General features: G+C 41.9%; 1 protein-coding gene across 6 annotated transcripts in view; it reads right to left on the bottom strand.

The window, feature by feature from the left end:
- DAB1 (DAB adaptor protein 1) overlaps window positions 1-19,779 on the bottom strand; it is a 1,339,715-nt gene that overhangs the window by 374,203 nt on the left and 945,733 nt on the right. The window lies entirely within an intron of this gene.

Genomic DNA, 19,779 nt, shown 5'->3' with positions numbered 1-19,779 from the left:
TCTGCCTTCCTTCTGGGCCAGGGACATCTGCACAGACTTTCTGATCCCCTGGCACAACACCTAACACAGAGCACACCAGTGGCAAAGGGTTTGAGATGAACAATAATAATGTATTTGAGCATCTCTTTTCTCATTTTAATAATAATAACTGCCTCACAGAAAATGGACCAGAGGGCAGTCTGTAAAGGAGAAATAAAGCACTATATCAGGATAAAGATGAGCAACAATGAGCAAGAACCAACAGAGATAACAGAAAAGCCGGCCTCCCCGCTGAGTTCCAGTGCTACCAGCAAGTCCAGGATCTGCAGCAGCATCTTTTTGGACCTATTCCTGAATCTAAATAATAACAGCTTCTGTTTGACTGCCGTCTCCTGCCCAGTTAACCTGACTTAGAAATTCTACAAGCTTCCATAACTACCAGGGTGCGGGGAGACTTAATAAAAGAATTTTAATAAGAGCAGTGCAATTTTAAGGCAAAAATAACTGTAATTACTCAGAGCCTTCATAACATCTAAAATCTGATTAAAATGTACCATCGTTTATGAGCTGACATGAGATGGTTATCATGTATAACAGCCCTACAATTACTGCTGACGCATGTGCACAGAAAAGACTCTGGACTGTTTCTTTTTCACACTTGCATGGTACTCTAATCCCTCCATAACAGAGCGATTTTACGGCAAAACAGATACACAAGGGAATGAGAAATGAATGTTTGTTGAGCTACTATTGTAGGTCAGGAACTGGGAGGCACGTTAGTAAAATGGCTAATGTAGAAATTAACATCATCACAGGAAGAATGAAAACCCTGGAAATGTGACGGTCACAGAGCTGGAAAATGGAAGAGGTGAGTGAGGTTGGACCTGGATGCTGTTTGACTGCCATGGAAATGTACTTTCACTCACAAAAGGGCTTAACTGGGCTGAGCAATGTCTACATCATGGCTTCACCATGGTCAGCTCCCATGTGGCAGTTCTTACCCATTTCAGAGGAGGAGGGAAAAGCTGGAAGAGGAATCTACACACGAGGTTAGATTTGAGATTCAACTTAAGTTCATAGGTACTAGTCTGAAAGCATTCTATGCATTTTACTTGAAGAATGCTATCTCATGGGTATTTTGATGCAGAAACAATTGGGATTTTAAAACTTTCATCCTTTCAACAATTACTGATTGCATCTTCATTCATCAGACAGTGAAAAGTCAATTCTGAGAGACTTTCTTAGCCACATGTAGAATGGAACCCCCATACTTCTTATCTCTGGTTTGCTTGTCTCCTCATATTTTAATTCTTATCCCACATATACAGTTTCAAAGTTATATATTTATTTACAAATATATGTATATATTTATTTATAAATTTATAAATACATTTATTTATAAATTCTATTTCTTAAATTTATTATCATCTCCATGACTCATCCCCCGCCAAAAAAGTGGAAGCTCTCCTGTGATAGGACTTTCTAAACTGTTTTGTCACTGTGGCTTCCAAACATTGTCCAGATCACAGGAAGCAATATTTACTCTGAAATATTTGTTCAATGGATGAATGAAGAGCTGAGATTACAGCAGATCAAATGGACAGGCTAATTTCTCAAAATATAGTGAGGCTTTTTCCTAAGTCTCTTTACCGCACACTATCTGAGTTTGCCATCTATCTCTTTAATTATTCATTCAATCATTTAACAAGCATTTATTGAGTAACTACATGTGGCAGGATCTATTTCAGGTGTTTGGATTCTAGCTGTGAACAAAATAAATAAAGCCCATGAACCTTATATTCTGATGGAGGAAACCAACAGATAAAAGAAAATATACCGTCCATAACAAAAGGTGGTAATCAGACATCGAACAGGGCAAACGGTGAAGGTGGGAGGCCAGTTCAGTTCAAGGGCAGGGAAGGCTGACAGAGCAGGTGATGTGTCAACAAAGGCAGGTTACTTAGAGTCGGAGAGGACTCAAGAGCATCAGGACAGCAGCAGCAAAGTGTATCAACAAGACCTAGACATTTCTCATCTTCAACCCTTGTATTCCTCTTCCGGTGCAGTGGGAATAATAAATTCGCCCTGCCTACCTTGCAAAACAGGCCTGCAAGGACAATCAAATGAAATATCCCAGTTCCCAGGATGTGGGGAAGTAAGGGCCAAATGAGTGAAGGTGGTCAAATAGTACACATTTCCAGTTCTAAGGTAAGTCCTGGGATGTAACATACAGCATGTCACTACTGTTCACAAGACTATATTGTAAATGAGAAATGTTGCTTAAAGAGTTGATCTTAAAAGTTCTTCCCATAAGAAAAACAGTTGGAATAATGTGTAGTGATGGCTGTTAACGAAACGGACTGTAGTGATTGGTTCCCCAAGTATACACATAGCAAACCACTACGTTGGACCCCTGAAACTAATACAAAGTTATATTTATGATACCTTAATTTAAAAAAATGACTCCTGGCTGCTTTTTATTCTTTAATTTTTAGTGTTTAGAATTAAAATAGAAATGGCCAGGTTCAAGACGATACTTACAAAACATTTGTAATAAAATACAAAATTCAAGAATATCCAAATAAAGTTGAAATAATAGTAGCTCTGATTTTCCAGGCATTTTGAAGTGATTTTAAAGCAATGGAAATAAAATCCCATTTCCCCGGTTCATGAGATAAAGGGGCTGCATTACAACATGACTTCTACAATCCCTTCCTGTCCTAATTTGCTAAGATTCTGTTGATATGAAAGAGGCTTATAAACTCTCGCTTACTGCACAAATGTGTGAGATAATGGTCATCACGATGCTTTTTATCATTACTCCAATGATCCTCTTTGGTTCTGAGTTTGGAGCCCCCAGCATCATGGCGTCGATTAGACTCATATTTAAGTGATTTCAAGATCTCATTAAGTAACTTGAACAGTAATTTCATTCCCAGAGATGTTTTGTTGTCTAAGCCATAATTTAAATGTCCATCCTTAACTCTGCTTATTATCAGGACTCATAATGAGAGACAAAATTGTCATGTGTATGTTAAGTCGCTTCAGGCGTGTCTGATTCTTTGTGACCCTATGGACTGCAGCCCGCCAGGCTCCTCTGTCCATGGGATTCTCCAGGCAAAAATACTGGAGTGGGTTGCCATTTCCTCCTCTAGGGGATCTTGCTGACCCAGGGATGGATCCCATGTCTCTTATGCCTCATGCATTGGCTGTTGCTACTAAGTCTGCTGCTGCTGCTGCTAAGTCGTTTCAGTCGTGTCCAACTCTGTGCAATCCCATAGACGGCAGCCCACTAGGCTCCTCTGTCCCTGGGATTCTCCAGGCAAGAACACTGGAGTGGGTTGCCATTTCCTTCTCCAATGCATGAAAGTGAAAAGTGAAAGTGAAGTCGCTCAGTCCTGCCCGACTCTTGCATTGGCCGGGGTGGGTTCTTTTACCACTAGTACCACCTGGAAAGCCAAAAGGCCTATTCTAATTTGGTTTTAGGCTGTATTTTAAGGTTTTGCTATGAAGTATCGATGGGTCTTCACAGTTCTATTGAGGCAGAGACTGCTAAAAAAAAAAAAAAAAAAGCAAATTCCAGGTACATGAGAGACGCAGGGGAAAACGAGGGTGCTACCACAATGCAGTCTGTGGATGAGCGTCAAGAGTGCAGTCACTGCTCTGACACTGTAGCAAAACTTCTTTGTCTTCATTCTAAGCTCAAGAAGTGAACTAAGTTCGACAACTTTTCAGGTCCCCTTCTAGATGGAGTAGATGGAGCAATTTGGCCCTTCCTTTGATCACAATTACCTGGAGCAATCAATGATAGTATTTGGGAAACACAAGACTATAAATTCACCTCAAATGATATATCAACACGAAACTGACAAATGATGTAGTTCTTAAAACTTACTGAGTATTTACTCTGTGCCAGGCAAGCTGCTAAGAGATGGAAATACAGACATACCTCAGAGACAGACATTGGGGGTTCAGTTCCAGACGACCAAGAGAGTCACATGAAATTTTTTGGTTTCCCAGTGCATATAAAAATTATGTTTACACTATATTATTGTCACTAAGTGTACAATAGCATTACATCTACAAACACAACATACATACCTCAATTTAAAAAATCTGATTGTGAAAAAATGCTAACAATTATCTGAGCCCATCATTGGAAGGACTGATGTTGAAGCTGAAGCTCCAATACTTTGGCCACCTGATGTGAAGACCTGACTCACTGGAAAAGACCCTGATGGGCAGGATTGAAGGCCGGAGGAGAAGAGGATGACAGAGATGAGATGGTTGGATGGTATCACCAACGCGAAGGTCATGGGTTTGAGCAGGCTCCGGGAGTTGGTGATGGACAGGGAAGTCCATGGGGTCGCAAAGAGTAGCACACGACTGAGCGACTGAACTGACTGATCTGAGCCTTTAGCAAGTTGTAGTAAAATCAAAGATTGCTGATCACAGGTCACCATAACAAATACAACAATAAAGAAAAGGTTTGAAACACTGCAAGAATTACCAAAATGTGACACAGATACATGAAGTGAGCAGATGCTGCTGATAAAAAGGTTAACAAGAGACTTGCTTGATGCAGGGTTGCCATATACCTTCAATCTGTCAAAAATGCAGTATCTGAGAAGGCAATAAAGTGAAGCACCATGAAACGAGGTCTGCGTGACAGAGAAGAGTAGGTTTTCTCTGCCCCTCAGAAACTCACTGTCCACTGTAGGAAACAAAGACTGCTAAACTGTCACAGGGACTACAAAAGAAGAGGACATTGGAAAAGCCAAGGACAGGGACCATCTGTTTCAGCTTTAGAAACTGTTCACGTAGGATGTGACCCTTATCTATGACTTGCAACATAAATAAATGGCTGCAAAATACTTGAAGGTAGCCGAGAAGCAAGAACTAATATTTATGAGTCAAGCCCAACGCTATACACATATATATGTGTATGTGTATGTATCTTGTAATTGTTGCCTCATTTAAGGTCTCAAGTACTGGGGACATAGGTATTATCATCCCATTGTACAGGTGAAGTAACTGAGGCACGGAAAGGTGACATAGTCTCCCTGCCTCACTCTTCTTGCCAGAGTCAGGAATGAAAACCAATCTGCCCTCCAAGAACCAACCAGGATGTGTTTCTCCCCCTGACAAGTATTCCAAGATGCTGGCTCAGTTTCCAACTAGCAGCCCACTCTCTCTTGCCTGACTACACAAAGTCTGAGCTATGTCACTTGGCTTTTCTCATCTAGAAATGCCTCTAATTTACCCCTCAATCTGCAGTATGGGTTTTTTTCTCACTCCAAGAAAACTCCAAAGTTTTCCAGGGGAAAAGCCACACTTACCCTTAGCCTAGCTCCTTCACTCTTCCCCCAAACACTGTTCCAGCTACAGAGGTTAAGAGATAGGTCCAGCCATCTGCAGGGGAGGCCATGACAGACAACATCCAGTTCAGACCCATTTCCTTCCTGTCAAGTTCTGGGCCGGTGATCCTGACCCTCTCCCACCATTCTAAACAGAGTTAAATCTTCTTCCTCTACAACCCCATATCCTTTGACACAGCCCTCCTTTGTTTCATATTTTTTTGCTTTTATCTCTCCTTCCTGCTTTAAGTGGGATATTTTCCAACCCAAACCATCAGGCATTGGTAGAATTTCTGAGCACTTCTGTAACCCTAACCTTGCTTTTGTAAAATCATCACCATACTCTGGGTAAAAGGGTGTGTGTGTGTGTGTGTGTGTGTGTGTTTTACAGGGCTGTGTGTGTGTGTGTGTGTTTTACAGGGCTGTGTGTGTGTGTGTGTGTGTTTTCCAGGGCTCTGTGTGTGTGTGTGTGTGTGTGTTTTCCAGGGCTCTGTGTGTGTGTGTGTGTGTGTGTGTGTTTTCCAGGGCTCTGTGTGTGTGTGTGTGTGTGTGTTTTCCAGGGCTCTGTGTGTGTGTGTGTGTGTGTGTGTGTGTGTTTTACAGGGTTCTGTGTAGCATCCAGACTGCCTGAGCAGCACACATTTCACCTTTAATTTTCTGACATTAAGTTTCCTTCCCTAGACTTAAAGCCCTATTTCTAAATCGTGGAAAGCTTCAGTACTTTTTCTCTAAATGGGTAGTGAAAAAAAGGTAAGTTCCCTGAACAGAGTCTTCGGGGTTTTGAAATGTTTGAAAATAATCTCTTTTCCATTAATGCACAGAGTACCATATTTCCCCCGCTGCTAAATGACACCTTTCAGGACAGGATTAACATATAGTCCCACCACTTAGGCACCTTCAAGGAAAAAGCAACACACATTAGTTCAGTGGCTATGGTGGAATTCCACATCAGGTCCTTTCACATGACTGGGGAGAATTTTCCCTACTAAGGGCAAAAGAATACACACAAAAAAGCTATGGACAAAACTGAATCACATTCATCTGCAGTTTGTCCAAGAGTCACTACAAAACAATATTTTTATGTGACTAAAACAGTTATTGTAGTTTCTTTTCTTTACCAATTGCACAATCTCACCATTGGGTAGCTATCCTGAGATGGATTCATTCATTCATGGGAAGGAAATGACAGGCATGGAAAACTTCATTTCAGCAGAAGAAAACCGCTGCCAGGGGCACCAACATTTTGAAATAGACCTGATTCCTTCAACGGGAAGAGCCTAGTGCCCTTTCTTCTAGCCCACGTTGGCACATCACCCCGAACTGCTATCCTGACCAGCGACCCTTTATTCAGAATGTATCATGTGCTGAGCTCTGTGATAAGCTATATATCCATCAAATTAGTTGGCTTTCAGGTTTATGGGACAGACACTATTTTTATCTTATTCTTGTTTTGTTAATTTTTGTCTTTGTTATTTTTATTTTTTGCAGTATAACACTTACAGTGTTGTGTTAGTTTTTGGACTATATATATATGTGTGTATGTGTCTGTGTATGTATATATAAATATATATATGTTCAGATTCTTCTCCATTATAGGTTATTACAAGATATTCAGTATTGTTCCCTGTGCTATACAGTAGGCCTTTGTTGATTATTTTGTATATAGCAGTGTATATCTGTTTATCCCAAATTTATCCCTCCCCTGTTTTCCCCTTTGGTAACCATAACTATGTCCTTTATATCTGTGAGCCTATTTCTGTTTTGTAAGTAAATTCATCTGCATAATTTTTTAGAGTCCACACATAAATGATATCTGATATTTGACTTTCTCTGACCCACTTCACTCAGTATAATAATCCCTAGGCCTCTCCATGTTGCTGCAAATGGCAATACTTCATTCTTTTTTAATGACTGAGCAATATTCCATTATATATATGTGCCACACCTTCTTTATTCACTCCTCTGTTGATGGACATTTAGGTCATTTCCATGTCTTGGCTATGGTAAATAGTGTTGCAATCAACATTGGGGTGCAGGTATTTTTTCAAATTAGAGTTTTCATCTTTCCCAAGTAGATGCTTAAGAGTGGGATTACTGGATCATATAACTATTTTCAGGTTTTTAAGGCACCTCCATACTGTTCTCCACAGTAGAGGCATCATTATGTTTTAGTGACGACTCTGAGGCAGAGAGAGCTTAAGGAACTGGTCTTTGCACACCCCCTCCTTTTAAATGGCACAGCCAGAATTTGAAAACAGATCTGCTTGATTTCATCACTCTACTATTTCCTTACTTACTACCATCATCCACGAATAGAAATGGCCACATCTGTGTGTTCAAAGCTGTGTAATAACAAACCACATGCTATTGTTTGCTTATGTTAAATGCTTCATGAGAGGTACACAAGAAAGGACCACACAGCCTCCAATTGGCCCTGAGGCCTGAACCGAACAAGCTTTCTCTGTATGTACTCAGATCAACTTAGTAGAATGCTTCTCGGGGAGAGAAGCAGTAATTATAAGTTCCTGCTTGGCTAAGCCAATCACAGGCATGCCTATACTTCTGGCTGGCACTAAAAGGGGACAATGACCTTGGGAATGAAAGAGAAGTAAATCCCAAAGTCCAGGTGACACCACAGAAAGTCAAAACTTCTGGCATTAGGTACCTTCAAAGAAAATAGCTGTTTCAGTCCCCTGCCCAGACATGAAGATAAAATGAAAATCCCCTTAATGAATGATCAAAGTGAAGTTTGCAAACCACAGCCTATGGGTTTGTAAATGATTCTATGGATTCAACTCACATAGAATTTACTAGCGATTTACTGAGCATGCTGTGCTAGGAGCTAAAGATACAGAAATAAAGAGGATAAGGCTCCTGGCCTCAGAGATGCTCAAATGAAAACAAAAGGAAAAGGCATATTGAGGTAGTCACACCAGCACCCCACTGCTTGGATGCTCACCATGGGATAGGCATTGTGCTCGTTGCTTCATGTTTATTGCCTACTTAATACTGCAGAGAGATACACTATTATCTGCAGTCTGCAAACGAGAAAGCTGTGGCCCAAAAATGTTGAGTCACCTGTTTAAGTTTCAAAAATCAGTAAAGAGCAGATCTGGGACTCAAATCTAGTTTTTTTTTTTCCGACTCTAAAGACTGTTAAATACAAAGAGGCACTAGATTCACGGTCAGAAATAATTATACTGCAGCATCATAAGGCCAACAACAGAGGCAAACACAAGTCCAAGAGGAGCCACCAAAGAGAATGGAATTCACTGGGGGCCCAAAGAAAAGGCAGGGCAACCTTCAGAAGGCTAACATCTGAACGAGGTTTTGAAGCATACCTAGGAGTCCATCAGGTGGATAAAGGAAGAAGCTGAACGTTCAAGGCAGGAAGAACTCAGGAGTTTGGAGGCATAAAAGATCACAGCCCACTAAGGAGTTGCAAGGAGTTCTGTGAAGCAATTACATCAAATGATTCTAGGCAGAAGGATAATAGGGATAACAAGTTGTCTGCAAATACAAGTAAGGGAATAGGCTAAAGGGTCAGACATACATGTGTGTGAACACTCACATACATACACATCTTTTTATGTGATTTCCTCAAGCAGAGACAAACTTGAGTTTTACTGAACCCCAGATGGGAGTGAAAATAAGTGGAATTCAGCTATGGTCATCACTGACTTTCAGGGGGCCATTCAGCTGCAAAGAGCCCAGTCCAGTGACAGTGAACTTACACCAAGCACTCACACATGTTTATTTGTCATTTCTCCCTGTTCAGAAATAACGGTCAGGCTACCTCTCATGTTAAATGGGGTGTGTTTTGCACCTGTCATTTTCTAGGCATCCTGGTTATACAGTCAGAAAGGAAATGAACCAAAGTAGAGAATCAAAAGTAAATGTAAAATGAGCACCAAAAATCCCTTTACATGAAAAGGCAACTTTCAAACTTGAACCCCCACCAAATAATCTGTCGATTGCAGATAATAGTGTATATCTTCATAGCTTTGAGGAGATAAAGAGATAATAAACATGGAATTGGGTTTTGAAGCATACATAGGCATTCATCAAATGAAACTGCCAGATTCCATAACTACATGAGCCAATTCCTTAAAATAGACCTTTCTATATATACACACATCCTCTTGGTTCTGCTTCTCTGGAGGATGCTAATACATAGATTTTTTTTAACCTTCTAATCCCACTTCTTGCCTTTTCAACTCAATTTATTCAGCACATATCTTCCGAGAGCTCCACATGAACTAGTTACTGCACTAGGCTTGATTACAAAATTGAGACGCTACTCTCAGTTCAGTCCTCTCCTACTCCTGGTTTCCCACTCCTTGTTAGTCCACCCAACTCCCCTCTGGATTATAAGATCCTTGAGATCTGTGATATCAAGTACAGCTTCAAATAGACAACAGAGTAAATACCCAACCATGTTGGCAAAATGAACACTACTGATGCTTGCCATTATGTCTTTCACCCTTTTCTAAGTGCATGCAAGGCCCTATGCTAGACACCGAGGACTCATTTCTACCTGGTTTTGTCCCAACTTTTAGGAACGGATAGGGAGATGTCAAGAGGCTAGGTTACCTGCCTGGGGTCACACAGAGCTACTCATACTCTGATCTCTCTGAATCCAAATCCAGTGGATTTCTCATCACTGCTTCTGCTAAGGCTCCCTGCCCCTTCCCCCACCAAACTACAAACAACAAATGAGCCCTGGGATGAATGAGCACCCCCAGAGCTCCAGGGCCTTCAGCCAAACGTCACAAACATACAACGTCATAGGCTGCGTAAGGCAACGTATAAATGTGAACACAATAGGATGTTACCTGTGAACACCTCAAAGCTTCTCTTTCTTTCCCTTAAAAATGCTGTCATAATTGTTTCTACTGCAATTAATCATAAAAATGAATCACCTCAAATTTTTGAAAGAAATTCTCCTTCAAAATATGTCAACTTTGTGCCATGAATTCATTTATTTTGAGACCACATGATGCCTCCAAGTACTGCATTTTATTTAAACGTGACATTTTTTCACTATGTTTTGATTCCACAGCCGAAAATCGCTTCTATCAATCTTTCGCTGGAGCCAAACATAACTGTTCTGCTCACTGAAACATTAAATACAGACTCGGGGTCCTAGAATCAAATTAAAAAAATAAAATAAGCCAGTATCTGACTGACATTCATAGCATCATATCCAGGGAGACCACAGATTCCAGAACTGCTGTGAACCTCCTTCCAAGATCAAAATCAATCAATTCTAATCCTTCTGGATCTTAAATCACCTCAAAAAGTCCAAAGACTTTATGCGGGTTGATTTTTCTTTTTGAGATTCAATTTTAGAAATTGTTTACTACTCTGATTTTGAAAGGGGTATTACATCTTCAATGAAATCGCAGACTCCGTTGGGGCATTGATGGTGATCAATGATTTTCTGCATCAGTTGCTCTTGGGTTGCAGGTGGGGGGTTGGGATGCTCGCAATCTACTTTTTCTTCATAATGCATCATTCTCTTTCTCAACAGCAGCAGCAAACAGGCACACCCAATATTGTGTTACTTCCTTCCTTCATGACCATGTCCCACACAGGCCCTGACAGTCTAAAAAAAGAAGCATATCCTACGTTCTAAGGACGAAGGGAACCCCGGCCAATTTATCATGCTTTGTCTGCTAATGATAGACTCCTGCATAAGAGCCACCATACTACAGAGAGGCAGCGGGCATGAAAAAGAGTGAATCAACTGTCAACGGGTGGGGTCTGGAGGACAGCAAAGCTGTGATTAGAATTTTCAATCAGGACTTCTACGATTCATCATGCTTCGGGAGAGGCAAGAGGAGTTTGCAGAGGCATTTTCCCTCATCAGCCCTACCTTCCCTCCTTCTATCAGCAGAGTTCAGTCCCAGGGGCCACAGAAAATTCAGTGTCTTATTGACTCAAAGAATGAAACTGCAAAAGAGCTGCCAAAGTGGGGCAGATGAGTGCCAGAATTAAACGACTTCCTCTCCATGATTAATCTCCAGACTCATGTCTTGAAAATACAATTATGGTCTTGTGGTGTCTGATCAAAAACTCTGATTTCAGTGGGGGAGGGAAAGATTGGAAGTTTGGGACTGGCAGATACAAACTATTATATACAGAATGGATAATAAATAAGGTCCTACAATACAGCACTGCTGCTGCTGCTGCTGCTGCTAAGTCGCTTCAGTCGTGTCCGACTCTGTGCGACCCCATAGACGGCAGCCCACCAGGCTCCCCCGTCCCTGGGATTCTCCAGGCAAGAACACTGGAGTGGGTTGCCATTTCCTTCTCCAATGCATGAAAGTGAAAAGTGAAAGTGAAGTCGCTCAGTTGTGTCCGACTCCTAGCGACCCCATTGACTGCAGCCCACCAGGCCCCTCCGTCCATGGGATTTTCCAGGCAAGAGTACTGGAGTGGGGTGCCATTGCCTTAGAGGGGTGCCATTGCCTTCTCCTACAATACAGCACAGTGAACTATATTCAATATCCTATGATAAACCATAATGGAAAAGAACATGAAAACATATACATATAACTGAGTCACTTTTCTGTTAAGCAGAATTAAACACAAGGTTGTAAATCAACTATACTTCAATAAAATTTTTAAACTAATTTCTTCCTTTTCTCCTCCTCCTTTTTTATCCACTCTCCCTTCCTTTCTCCCTTTTTTCTTTCCGTTCTTCCTAACTTCCTTCCTCCTTTAATTTCCCTTCCTTTCAGGCTTATCTTCCTGTCTTTTTCCCCTCTTCTCTTCTCTTCCTCCTTGTCTAGGTACACCCATTCCTTCTACATGGATTAAGCAAAGACAACCCCAATAAAGTGTAAGTCAGACACTGTATGATGGAATGAAGTGGAACTAGAGGAGTGAGTGATGTCCAGAAAAGCTTCCTCGATGAAGTGAGAACGTGTTGCCAGCAGAGGAAATGGCACACAAAAAGGCGGAGGACAAAACGATGTGGGATGTTCGAGGAAACGAAGATCAGTGGGGTTGGAGCACAGTTTATGGTGGGGGGCGGGGGTAGGCTCTATGAAATGAGAGGTAGGCAAGGCCGTGTTGTTAAATGCTTTGTACATGAGGACTGTTTCTTTTAATTGTATTTATTTAGTTTTGGCTGCGCTGGGTCTTTGTTACGCACAGGCTTTCTCTAGTTGCAGTGAGCGGGGGCTACTCTTCCTTGCAGTGGCTTCTCTTCTTGCAAGGCATAGGCTCTACAGCAGCCAGGCTTCAGTATTTGCAGCACGAGGGCTTGGCAGTTGTGGCACATGGGCTTAGTTACTCCGTGGCACATGGGACCTTCCCAGACCAGGGCTTGAACTTGCGTCTGTCCCCTGCACTGGCAGGTGGACTCTTAACCACTGGACCACCAGGAAAGTCCATGTACATAAGGATTTTATGAAAGCAATGGAGAAAAATCATAGACCCGGAGCAGAAGTGGTGGTGGTGACTAGATTTTTAATTAAACTTCAATAAATACACACACACACAGAAGTCCTCTCTTAGCAGGCTACTTAAAACTGCAACTAACTCACTACCTGGGGCTTCTCAGGTGGCACAGTGGTAAAGAATCTGCCTGCCAATGCAGGAGCCACAGGAGACGCAGGTTTAATCTCTAGGTTGGGAAGAGCCCCTGGAGAAGGAAAGGCCAACCCACTGCAGTATTCTTACCTAGAAAATCCTACAGACAGAGAAGCCTGGCAGGCTATACAGTTCATAGGGGTCACAAAGAGTCAGATACAAGTGAGTGAGAATGCACACAACAATGTTATTAACTCACTACTTATCCCCCTTCCCTTTTTCATTTCTTCTCATCGCTCTTAAGCATCTAGTATTAGATCTGCTTATTGCATTTATTGTCTACCTGTTTCCACTAAAATGTTAGCTCCATTTTGAGAGCAGCATTTTGGTTTGATCCACTGCTGTTTCCCTTGGACCTAGGATACTATTAATATTTAACATATAGGAGATATTCCATGAATATCGTTGAATAATATGATCTTTTCAGAGACAGTAAAACTCAATCATCTCAACATTTTATTTCGAGGGAAGACTTTGCCTTTAAAGTGGATACATAGCTCAAATTCACTCATACTCAATTCCCAGCAGAAGCAGGTGAAACACCTATTTTTAAAGTAGTTATAATAAAAAATTGTGTAAAGAACTTAGGATGGTGACTGACCTGTAGTAAGTCCTCAATAAACTTCAACAACTATTTTCTGTTTTTGTGGCTACACAATTCCCTGGGAAGCTCTTCAGGGTCTTAATCACCCAGCACACACAGGTCCTCAGTGAATGGCATCAGAGACAATCAACCTAAGGGGTTCTTTTTTTGTTGTTGTTAGAAGGTGAGTCATTTCCCTAGAGCATTCTAAACATCACAACAAGCTCTTTTCAGAAAGAAAGAAGCCTTAGAAATGTAATGTGCTTTGCAGATAATGCAGTTTCAAGACAAAAACTGAGCGGTGGCCAAAAACAGTCCCAGAATCCTGTATCCATGCCTCCTGGGGACTGAGGATCATCTTCCATGGCATCATCATACAGTAACCACAGCCATGTATAATATTGCTTTGAATTTCTGACTGCCTCCTGCAGGGGATCATATGGCCCTTAATAAAAGGGTATGATATCACTGCTGGGGAAGCACTAAGATGCAGAGCTAAGAGCCTGGGATCTAGTGCCCAACTTTTGGGCTTGAATCTCAACTCTGCCACTTTCTAGCTGTGTGGCCTTAAGAGAGTGACTTAATCTCTCTCTGCCTCAACTACGCATTAGGATGATAATAACCCTACCTCACAGGGTAGGATCAACTGAGGATCACCTCAGGATCAACTGAGCCAGTCCTGTGAATCACTTAGAATAGCACCTGGCACATAATACATGTTCAAATACCGTACTTTCTCATCAATATATCTTAGAGGGGCTTCCCTGATGGCTCAGACAGTAAAGAATCTGCCTGCAATAAGGGAGACCTGGGTTTGATCCCTGGGTTGGGAAGATACCCTGGATAAGGAAATGGCAACCCACTCCAGTATTCTTGCCTGGCGAATCCCATGGACAGAGGAGCCTGGCAGGCTGTAGTCCATGGGGGTCGCAGAGAGTCGGACGTGACCGAACAACTAACGTTTTCACTTTCACATCTTAGAACAGAACTGGTGCCCAAACAATACGAATAATTCCTTTTTGCTGCCCACTGAAAATGATCAGAAAGGGGCTTAGACACAACTCTGTTCTACCCCTGCTCAGAGAAATATTTAAAAACGTGAATAACTCTAAAGGATCTGCCCCTTTCTGGTTGCAGACTTAAAAGAGGCATGACCTGATTTAACTGCAGAATGTCAATATCTCCACCTGTGAGACTCACCTACAGCTGCTCTGTGGCCTGATAAGGAAACATCTGGTGTTTTACAAGCACTATAAAATATGAAGTTGGTATCACAACCAGAGAAGCTCCAGTCACTCAGCAACAGAGGGAGTTAAGGAAAAAAAGGCACGTCAAAGTACTTCATCTTTTCACATTTGTGCAAAATTAAAATGACTCTTTGCAGAATCCAATTTGGATAAGCCCATGTCAATACTACGAATACAAGCCATCACTAATGACAAGACTGACAGCCCAGGAGGGCGAGCCATTTCATGTTCACTGTGCATCATGTTTAATTCGCCAAAAGGAGTTTGCGTGTATAATTAATGCACTTTTCTTCCTGGCTTCATTTGGAAACATATAAAGGGTCTCGTGGGACTTCTGTAAGTTAGAAACAATTAATAACATAAAACCACTTAATTAAAGAGAATAATTGGTGCCTGTTTTCGACCAGAAAATGGAGGGATAAAAATCACTCAACGTGGAAATATGTCTAAAAACTGCCGAGTTTTAAAAGAAAGAACAATATGCAGCTGGAATACATGTAAGTCATGACAGTGGACCGATTTCCTAGGCCTTTTGTTCTGAGATGATGTAAATCCAACCTACTTGATGTAGATATGAACTTCAAGACTACTGACCCACACTGACAAGTGTCGTTCTTAGGTAGGAAATCTTCATCTATTCATTATCTCAAAGCACTTTTACAGCCCCTTCTCTGTACTGTTGTAGGGACCCACAGCTAAAAAGCAGCCCTTCTCCCTTTGCCTTCCAGAAAATCTCAGCCTGGCTGAGGAAAGAGAGAAGCCCACACACAACTAAAATGCAAAGACAGAGCACCGAGGTAGGAGAGGACACCAAAGAAGAGTGAGAGAGCTCTGCCCCCGCCCCCAAGTCCAGGAGAAACAAGTGATGCTTTCAGAGGCCCTGAGTATTCAGGAAAAGAATGAGCATTTATCAGGACAGAAAGAGGAAAATGCGATTACAAACAGAACATTATACACCAAGTCACAGATTATGAATGTACACATTGCTTTGATAAATTACATAAACCTCAGTGGGGCCCAAGAATAGAGTATACATTTCAGAGCAGAAAGAGATGACGTTGGAAACCAGATGGGGAACGAGCATGCACATGGAATCAGTAAAACTTGCTCAAGTCACAGAATTCTGTAATTGAGCACATACACAGTATCTCCAGGCTTCAGTTTTCTCTTGAATAAAAGAGAGTTGTTCATCCAAGATCATTCAGATGGTAGTACACTGTGTGATGATCCCCAACTGCTTATGCCCTTCCCAGTGAGGGGTTTATTCATCCATGCCCTTTGCCACATGACTGCCAGCACCTCAAGGGAGACAGAGGATGTCCCCTGCCCCAGTGGCAGATATGGCCACATTCCTAGTCTGACCAATGAGGATATGAGTAAACATAACGTGCACTCCAACTGAGCAGAAACCTTAAAGGCACATAATGTTGGTCAATGCAGACTTTGGCATTTCTGCCCTTTGCCATGAGAACCTCAGAGCCTGGGTTTCTGGAATGACCAGGCTCTTGGGACTGAGCTGAGCAGAGCTACAGCTGACCTGAATAACGACTGAAATTTGGGGGTGGCTTGTTAACTACAGCAAAAGGTCACCAATACAGAGATAGTGAATAGCTCAGAGCCTAAGAGAACATCAAACAGGTAAACCTACAACAACCAAAAAGTGCCATGATAAATATAGGCATGGAACAGTACTGAAGAGCCAATAACATACGTAGAAACACTTGTCCCTGTTAGGCATTTAAGCAATGTTTGACTCCTTCATCTTAGACCTTTCAGGAAGAGGCAAAAGTCTCAGACTTAAGGAATTATAATGAAGTCATCCAAAGAGTGACTATATTAACTTGCTCTGTATTAGATATCTGCCATCAGAGTTAATGTGACACATTCTGGCCTGGTCTCAGATTTACCTTGGACAAATCCTTAAGCTCTGGGCACCTCAATTCTCCTCTCTGTAAAATGAACAAAGTAGTTTGGTACCTACTTCAAATTGCAGTTCTGGTAATTATATTTGTTAATTCATGTAGAGTCTTAAAAAGAGAGCCAAATATAATATGTGCTCAATAAATGCAAACCATTGTTAGTATTGATTACTATTACTATTGAATAGTAAGAATATTAAGAAGTGGCAAGAATACACAGAAGCACTATACAAAAAAGATCTTAATGACCCAGAAAACCATGATGGTATGATACTCACCTAGAACCAGACATTCTGGAATGTGAAGTCAAGTGGGCCTTAAGAAGCATCACTATGAACAAAGATAGTGGAGGCAATGAAATTCCAACTGAGCTATTTCAAATCCTAAAGGATGGTACTATTAAAGGGCTGCACTGAATATGCCAGCAAATTTGGAAAACTCAGCAGTGGCCACAGGACTGGAAAAGGTCAGTTTTCATTCCAATCCCAAAGAAAGGCAATGCCAAAAAATGTTCAAACTATCACACAATTGCACTCAACTCACATTAGCAAAGTAATGTTCAAAATTCTCCAAGCTAGATTTCAACAGTATGTGACTTGAAAACTTTCAGATGTTCAAAATGGATTTAGAAAAGGCAGAGAAACCAGAGATCAAATTGCCAAAATCCACTGGATCATAGAAAAAGCAAGAGAGTTCCAGAAAAACATCTACTTCTGCTTTATTGACTACGCCACAGCCTTTGATTGTGTGGACCACACAAACTGTGGAAAATTCTTCAAGAGATGGAAATAACAGACCACCTTACCTGCCTCCTGAGAAAGCTGTCTGCAGGTCAAGAAGCAACAGTTAGAACTGGACATGGAACAATGGACTGATTTCAAATTGGAGAAGGAGTAGATGAAGGCTATATATTGTCACCCTGCTTATTTAACTTATATGCAGAGTACATCATGCGAAATGCTGGACTAGAAGAAGCACAAGCTGGAATCAACACTGTCAGGATACATATCAATAACCTCAGATAAGCAGATGACACCACTCTTAGGGCAGAAAGCTAAGAGGAACTAAAGAGCCTCTTGATGAAAGTGAAAAAGGAGAGTGAAAAAGCTGGCTTAAAACTCAACATTCAAAAAACTAACATCATGGCATCTGGTCCCATCACTTCATGGCAAATAGATGGGGAAACAATGGAAACTGACAGACTTTATTTTCTTGGGATCCAAGATCACTGCAGCTGGTGACGGCAGCCATGAAATTAAAAGATGCTTGATCCTTGGAAGAAAAGCTATGACCAACATAGAAAGCATATTAAAAAGCAGAGACATTACTTTGCGGACAAACATCTGTCTAGCCAAAGTTATGGTTTTTCCAGTAGCCATGTATGTATGTGAGAGTTGGGCCACAAATAGAGCTGAGTGCTGAAGAATTGATGCTTTTGAACTGTGGTGTTGGAGAAGACTCTTGAGAGTCCCTTGGACTGCAAGGAGATCCAACCAGTCCATCCTAAAGGAAATCAGTCCTGAATATTCATTGGAAGAACTGATGGTGAAGCTGAAGCTCCAGTACTTTGGGCCATCTGATGCAACGAACTGATTCACTGGAAAAGACCCCGGTAGCTCAGTGGTAAAGAATCCACCTGCCAGTGCAGGAGGTACAGGAAACCTGGTTCAATCCCTGGGTTGGGAAGATCCCCTGGAGGAGGAACTGGCAGCCCACTCCAGTATTCTAACCTGAGAAATCCCATGGACAGAGGAGCCTGGCGGGCTGCAGTGCTTGGGTTGCAAAGAATTGGACATGACTGTGCATACATAGTTTAACTCACAAAACAGGTTACTACTCTGAGTTTGAAGATACACTCCTTACAGTGAATTTCCACTGTGTTTATACGACTTCAAAATATTTGGTCAGATCATTAAAAAGTAATCAGTATAAGCCTTTGAAAGTTTATTCATTCATAAGAAAAACAAGTCTATTTCCTTGTCTTCAAATGGTTGACGGCAGTGGTTTGTTGTCTTAGTGACTTTCACATGAAGTCAGTGATTTTTACACTTTCAGGGGTGACAGATCTCCGTGAAAGGGAGACAGGAAACTTGGGCATTCTCTCCAAACAAATGCAAATCACAAACTCAGAATCCTAACCAAATTCTTTTCTGTGGTTCCACGGCTGACAGATAGATGGTGATGGCCAGGTGTCAGATGTGAAGGGCCTTGTGGAAAGGGGGACACCTAGAACACACAATAGTTCCTGCTCAGAGTATGAGGCACAGGGAATTCCCTGGCAGTCCGGTGGCTAGGACTCCACACGCTAACTGTTGAGGGTCCACGTTCAATCCCTGGTCAGGGAACTAAGATCTTGCAAGCCATGTGGCATGGCCAAAAAACAAAGAGACAGCAAAAAAAAAAAAAAAAAAGTCCAAAACAAGTATGAGGGAAAGAGGCCCAAACAGATCTCTCCCAGGACAATTCTCCAATTTTCTGTTTCATTGGGATCGATGTGCTAAATGCAACTCAATTTTCTGTGCTCAATTTCGTCCATATAAAAAAACATAAAAGTTCTCGTCTGATAGTGTTATTGTGAAAACTAAATAAGGTGATCCATACAGAGTGCTCGGAGAAGGCAATGGCACCCCATTCCAGGATTCTTGCCTGGAAAATCCCATGGACGGAGGAGCCTGGTGGGCTGCAGTCCATGGGGTCGCTAGGAGTCGGACACGACTGATCAACTTCCCTTTCACTTTTCACTTTCATGCATTGGAGAAGGAAATGGCAACCCACTCCAGTGTTCTTGCCTGGAGAGTCCCAGGGACGGGGGAGCCTGGTGGGCTTCCGTCTATGGGGTCGCACAGAGTCGGACACGACTGAAGCGACTTAGCAGCAGCAGCATACAGAGTGCTTGGCATGGTGCCTGGCACATGACAAGCTCTTAACAAACACAGGCTACTCTTCCCACGACAGGATGCAGGATGCTGAAGCCCAGAACGAGGCATCACTTGACCAAGGTAGCACAGTTTACGGGTAGCAGAGAGGGATGAGACGCTGAGGGGCTCCGAGAAGAGAGCTTACCAGTAAGTCGAATGCTGGAGTTAACAAAC

The sequence above is a fragment of the Bos taurus genome, chromosome 3, assembly GCF_002263795.3.
Source record: "Bos taurus isolate L1 Dominette 01449 registration number 42190680 breed Hereford chromosome 3, ARS-UCD2.0, whole genome shotgun sequence".
Classification (NCBI taxonomy): Eukaryota; Metazoa; Chordata; class Mammalia; order Artiodactyla; family Bovidae; genus Bos; species Bos taurus.
Note: the sequence above shows the minus strand (reverse complement) of the source record. Positions and strands in the feature narration are given on the sequence as shown.